This window comes from Triturus cristatus, chromosome 7 (genome assembly GCF_964204655.1).
Source record: "Triturus cristatus chromosome 7, aTriCri1.1, whole genome shotgun sequence".
NCBI lineage: Eukaryota > Metazoa > Chordata > Amphibia > Caudata > Salamandridae > Triturus > Triturus cristatus.
The window spans coordinates 365149644-365156827 of NC_140590.1; the positions used below are offsets into that span (position 1 = coordinate 365149644).

Sequence of the window (7184 nt, forward strand, 5' to 3'; positions counted from 1 at the left end):
ATAGCGCACACCAACTGAGTCTCTGCGGTCCCCAATTCCTCAATACGCCGCTTAGTCTGATCCTGAGCTAATTTCCTCCTAAAAAATGAGAAGCTTTTCGTTTGACCCCTTACTGCTGTTTTGAACATGTCCCAAACTATTGTATGTGCAGCTGTATGTTTATTGATATTTAAAAATTCCCTCATCCAGTTTTTCATATGATCTATATAAGACTGTTCCAATAATAATTTCCTCTCAAAGGTCCAAGTCCTTGGGACCTTTTGGGTGCCCTGCATTGTACATTCAATTATTAAAGGATTATGGTCCGAGAGTATCCTGGGTAAAACTAGAATAGATGTGGCTTCTACCACCTGGTCGGATACAAAGACATAATCTATACGAACTAACTTATTATGAGGGGCTGAAAAGTAAGTATAGCCATCTAAGTGTTTGTTATTATAGAACCATGAGTCAGTCAAACGGTGTTCTTGGACCAAAGCTTGGAGAGCCCTAAAAACTCTAGGTTTTTTACCAGTGTAAATTTGAGACCCTCCTAGATTAAAGTCAGCTAGGAGATTAATATTCATATCCACACAAAAACATACAGGATGAGGCCAAAGTGCCAGTTCCACATTTAAATAATGTAGAACTGCTGGGTCATCAGAGTTTGAGCGATAGACTGTACAGACAGTCATGGAACTGCCATTAACTACCAACTCTGCTATTGCCCATCTGCCATTACTATCTTGTGCAGTTCTAGTGTATACTCCAGATCCATGTCTCAAAAGAATTGCAACTCTTCTGATCCTAACTGATTGCCGAGAGCACCCAACTAAGTCAAACCCCGGAATTTTCAAATATGCCCGATCGTTCCAAGATACATGCGTCTCCTGAAGACACACCACGTCAAGGTGGAAAGACTGGATAACCTTTGAGAACAATGCCCTCTTTCTACCATCATTAAGGCCACAAATATTCCAAGTCCCTATACGAATTTTACCCTGTGCCATCTACGTTGAAAAAATAGGACCAAGCAATAAAAATAACAATAACAACTCTTCCTCCATAAATATTTACATTTAACCAAGAAACATGCTGTGTAACCACCATGATTATTTTGTTAGTTCCAGCTTCTTTTCTAATATTTTTTACCCCAACCCTCCCTAACCCCCCTTGGTCAACCCGTACCCCCCCCTCCTGTACCCTCACTCCTACCTCCCTCCCCTGCCCACACCCCCACCCATACCCCCCAAATGAGGCATAAGGACTCTGTCCTTTTGATGGAAAGACTGGTTAACCACTCGACCCCTCCTATGCAGCTGCCAAAGCCAGAAAGCCCAAAAAACAAAAAACAAAAGGGTCCTTAGTTGGGTGTACAAAAAAGTATATGAGCACCGCAACCATAGTGCAACGTAAAAACCAAAAACTCAAAAAAAGCTTTATTCCCCCCCCCCTTTTCTTTTCCCCCTTCTCATTTCCCGTGTTGAAACAAAAGACCCATTGCTTTCTATATGGTGCAGTGCTTCCCTGAGAACACACACATCCCTCTAGGACCCCTGAGCCCTCAACAAGAAGAAAATATCAAAGTCAAGAGTAGTGAAAGAGGGCTGTACCCTTACAATAACTCCAAGTATGCCTTTGCCTGAATCTCTGAGTCAAAGAACTTTGTCTGACCCTGAAAAATGATTTTTAGCTTTGAGGGAAACAGTAAAAACACCTGAGCTCCCTTTGACTGAAATGGTCCAATTAACTGCCGGAGCTGCCACCTCCGTTCCACAGTTGCTGGACATAACTCAGGTCTAACAAAAAACTCACAACCCCTTCCAACCCTTTTTTTATCAGGCCTTGCCAGATAGTAAACCTTCTCTCTTGCTAGAAAACTCGAAAAGCAAATTAAAATTGCTCGAGGCCTGCTGTCTTCTTGCCCAAGACGTTGCTTAATCTTGAAAGGAAACCGATGGGCTCTCTGTATTTCCTTTTGCCAGTCCCACTGTTGGACTTCAGGGAATGCCTCAGTAAACAATGCTACAATAAAACTTCTGGCATCCAAGCCTTCAATTCCTTCAGGCACTCCCAGAACTCTCAAATTGTTCCTCCGGGTTCGATTTTCAAGATCGGCAGGCTTCCAGTGGATATCATCCCTTTGTGACTGAATTGCGTCAGTTGCATTACTCTGGGCTAACATGTCATCCTCCAAAGTAGATATTCTCGTTTCTGCTTCACCAACTCTCGTTGAAATCTCAGAGCACGTCTTAACTACCCTCCGAATGGAGTTCTGGACACGACGGCATACCCCCTGCAGTCGGGAATTCTCATGGCGAGCTTCTTCACAGTGTGCCATTAATGTCTGATAGATAACTGCCAATGTTATCTCACCTGACGGTGGATTAGTCCCAATTACATTATGAATGTCGTTCTGGATAATTATTTTTCCCTCTGAGTCCAGTTGAACAGAGAACGAATAATCCCAAGCCAAAGAGCCTGTATCCGCCCCCGAGGCTGAAGCCCTTGATTAATGTGTGCTCTGCGGACTGTATCCAAGCCTTTAGGGACTGCATCGACATATAAAACCTCATTACTACACCAATCGCCTGGGTCACTATCGTCATCTGTCCAGTCTCTACTCAAAGCGGTATCACCGTCTGAGGAAGCAGTATGATCCGATAGAGAAAAAAATGTATCACCCTCAGTATCCAACATCTCATTCTGGATGAGTAACTTTTCCCCCTGAGCAGTCTGTTCTTTAATAACTTCACCTAAGGGTAAAGTTACCAATGGGTCTGACTGGACTACAACTCCCAGCATCCCCTTTGGTTGAGATCCAAGATCCTTCCGGACTTCACTGACACAAGGACTATTACCTCCTGTAATTTTTCCAACCTCAACACCCTCCTTATTTCTCTCTGTAGTTACTTTGATGACTCCCCCAGTGAGTGGATCCAAAGGAGAGTGTGAAAGAGCTAATACTGTTTAATCCTGGTCCAGGATGGTAACATTCTGTATTTTTTCTGACTGTATCTGATCGCAATCTGGGGTGAGTATGTTCTGCATGCTGTCGTTATTGTCATTATTCTGGGTCACTTTATCTGTTTGTTTTTTAAACATCTGTGGTACTGTCTGCCTATTTTTAGGCTTGGCCCCCAATCGCTTAGGCGTCTGCTCGTTTCCCTGCTTACTCGTCTCCACATTACCTCCTCCATTGCTCGTCCGGCATCCCGCTGTGCCCTGGGACTGGACCGCAGCTCCCCCAGACTTCGTTGTATTCGCTGTGCTCTTCGGAGCAGTAACACCCGTTGTGGAGGCAGCGCCTCGCGTCTGGGTCTTTGGAGGCATTCTTGCGGACAGCAACTCCGGCACAACTTCTGCAAGCAACCGGGAAGCAGAGCCCTTGAGTCGTCCCGACAGACAGAGAACCCAGGCAAGATGCTTCCACCGGTACTCTGAGAGAAAACAGTCTGCTCGCATCGCCCGCAGTGAAGCTGACTACAATGCAAAATCAAGGTTTTTTCTCTTCAATGGGTCCTGAGATTCATTCTTTGGCAATTGCAGGCGGAGGGGGTCAATCGCTAACCAGCTCACTCGGCTGAGCTGTCGACCACCATCTTGCCTCCCCCTCCTCAACCATCACTTCCAACTCACTATTTGTGAACTTTGGATTCTTCTTGGGGGTATGGTGGTGGGTGGTGGTGGAGATGGATGTGTGAGTGAGTGTGGAAGTGAGGGTGAGTGAGTGAGAGTGAAGCTTGGTGTTTGTGACTTTGCTTCTTGAGAGGTGCTAGTGGTGTGAAGGTTGTGTAGTGGGTGGGTTTTGGATGTATGTCCGAGTGCAGTGCAGTGATGTTATCTGCTGGCAGGTCTGTTGAATTTGCAAAGGATCATGGTATGGATGTTGGCCCTGTATATAGGTGGAGTTGTGGGTGTGTCTTCGTTTGAATTTTTTTCTGCATTTTGGCAAAGCTTGCTTGGCCTTTTTCTGTCTTTTTTTGTTGATTTATTTTGAGCATGACGGAGACGTTCAGTTGATGGGAAAGGACGCGTGTGGCATCAATTGCGGGGTGATCCAAGTCGGTCACACTCACATTGTGCTATGTTGCATCGTTCGCGTACGCGTCAGTCACAACGGGCTCTTTTCATTGCTATTCCCTATGTTCCGTACGCTTCGGTTTTACGTCTTGTTCTCTGTGCGAGTTGGTTTAATTTCACATGCATTGCATCGTACTTCGCCGGTCGTACTGCGCCTGTTCGTGACGGTCAGAACTATTCCCGATCCGTGTCGGTAGGAAGGGTTCCGGGTCCGTTTACGGGCAAGTCAAAGTTTTACGTACATTTCGGTCAAATTGAATGTTCTCCGTATGGAGCATTTGTATTTTGTAAATGACGCATCGTACTTCGTACTCGCGTGTACGCGTTGGTCGGAATTCTGTCCAGATCCATGTCGGCCGGTACGGTTTATGACCCGGATCGGAATCGGCATCTCTGTGTTTGAAAATACCACTTTTAGAAAGTAGGTATTTTCTTGCCTTACCATTCAACCTGCCTATGCTAGGTTGTGTATTGCATGTCTCGTTTGTGAGTGGCAGGGGCTGGGGTGGCTCCAGGAGACAGGGTGAGTCAGCACTAGGCTGAATAGACCTATCTGCATTGGGAGTGGTGGAAGGAGTAGCACCTGGGCCTGAATACGGCTGTGCCTGCCTTCCACAATGCTGGCTCCACCTCCTGTTGTGCGTCTGATGACCCTGGCCCACACTGACAAAGGAAGAAGTTGTGCACTGGAAGAATGCACCCAGAACTGGTTTGAACTAGGTACAGACACTCTGCCTTCAGAGACAAAGGATATGTGTGTATAAAAATGGGGGACCCAGACCCCAGAAATTAGATCACTTCTGGGAAATCAAGAGGAATCTTTGCCAAGGAGAAGAAACCAGAGAAGTTGAAGGAGGAGTGCTGCCCCTGTGTTGTTTGCTGTCTGGGGTTGGCCTGCAGTGGTTACTTGTTGTCAAAGAAAGGAGAAAAGGAATTTGCTGTTTGCTTTGTCATCTTGAGGAAGATCTTCAAGGGCTTGAACTGAGCTTGCCTCCTGTCTGAAGTCTCAGGGACACAAAGACTTCACCACCAGCTCCCCCCTGAATTTCTTTTCCGTGAATTCTGACCTGCAGTGAGGTGCCAGCAGTTGTTTGGGCCCTCTGAGAGACTGCGTGTCACTGGGAGCTGGAAGCACGACGCAACGAGAAGAAGCATGTTGCCGCCGTAGCAGTTGCCGTCGCATTGCCAAGGAAGCGTGCCGCCGCTGTTTGCAATTGCATCGCCGATGAAGCATGTCGCATCACTAAAGAAACGTGCCGCCACCGCAGAGGTCGCCGTCGCATCACTGGAGAAGCATGTCGCAGTGCCTGTCGCGGTTCCAAAGATCATCGATTTCGATGCACGGCCGTCCGGCGTGCACGCATCCCCGTTGTCGCATTGCTTCAAAAACGCCATTTTGTCGCATCGCACTGGATCATCGCATTGAGGCGCCATCTTGTCACATCGCACCGGATCTCAGTAAGAAGCCAACGCATCACCTTCTCTCCGGTAATGAACCGACGCATCACCTCCCCTGCACTGCAGTAAAGAACCAACGCATCACCTCCCCCAAAGCAAGGAACCGATGCATCACCTTCCCTGCGACCCTTTTGTTTGTATTGCGTGACGCATCCAAGGTACTTTGAGAGTAAACTGTTGCATTTACCATCTACATTGAACTAAGATATTTCCACCATTCTACACTTGATCTTAGCCAAAAGGCCGAGAAGCGATTCTAACGTCATATTTTTAGTACAGTATGGTGGATTTTTGTCGTTTGGTCTTGTGTTAAGTCTAGTCTGATTGTTGTCGTTTGGTCTTGTGTTAAGTCTAGTAACGATTACATATTTTTCTAACCTGGTGTGGTGTCCATTTGTAGTGTTTTCACTATATTACTGTATGTGTTCACAAATGCTTTACACACTGCCTCTGAGATAAGCCTGTCTGCTCGTGCCAAGCTACCAAGGGGGTGAGCAGGGGTTATTCAGGAGTGTATCCCCCTTTTTCTGACTAGAAGCAAGGATCCCTATTTGGACAAAGGTGTATACCATTGCCAGCTAGAGACCCCCATGTCTAACACTCCCCAGTTGAGGTGTAACGAAGAGAACTATGTTTATTTCTCCTCTTTTTTTGCCTGTTTCTTTGTGTGCTCCATGGTGCAACAGTGCATGCATTGGCGCTAGGCAGCACATTGCACGCAATCGCTAGGAAAAGGCAGGAATGTGACGTACTACGTTAAATATACCCTTGCCCTTTACTTGTCACGCAGGGCAGCAAGGCTTGCTGCACTGCATCACATACTGATAAATATGCCTGTAAGAACTTAAAACATTTTGTACGTATGTTGAAGTTGTAAGATTAGAGGAGAAACATGTACACATTTGCCAGTCTTGTTTGAGTTTGGAACAAAAATTATGGACATTGCAGTTCAACTAATTTGTTCTTTTTTTTAAAACCTTGGAAGACAACGTTTTAATTTTGCAAATGTTCCCAAGTAGAAGTATTAACTGTGAATTGTATGTACCAATAGATATGATATACATAGGTAACAGATATCAAATGGTTAAGACTGGAATTTATAGCTCCAGTGCCATTGACGTTATTCAGTCTACACGCAGCTGTTAAGTTTGATCTTAAACAACACAGATATACACCTGTATCAATTTGCCAATGACACCCAATTGTACCTAACAATCTCAACTATTGAACATTAACAACTTTAGACACTGCCCATACCAACTATAAACATGAGTGAACTATTGTCCTTCTTTTAACATCTCTTAGGAGCATATTTGACCACAATCTTTTGGCCTCCTTTAAAAATTGAAGTTATTTTACCTACAATACCACCTGTAAAATCCTTAGGTTACACTCTAGTTTCATCTTTCTCACTTACCCCTCATATCAATAAGGTGGCACAATCAGGTAACTTTCACCTCCAGACCCTGGATAAAATCTTTCACCTCATCTCTTCAAATCATCTTAAAACTGCCATCAACACATTAGTCATCTCGAGAATGAGCCGACAAAGCCACACTAGAGAGAACCCTCCACACACCCAGTGCTCCACATAGAGCTGTACTACACTCGGTTGCTAGGCTGTTTTTGTCTACAAGACAATTTAACCACACCACTACTCTTCA

At 45.4% G+C, this 7184-nt stretch overlaps 1 pseudogene; it reads right to left on the bottom strand.

Annotated features, from left to right (window-relative positions):
* Nucleotides 1–5617: 5617 nt before the first annotated feature.
* Nucleotides 5618–5775, bottom strand: LOC146809686 (U2 spliceosomal RNA; annotated as a pseudogene).
* Nucleotides 5776–7184: the final 1409 nt, after the last annotated feature.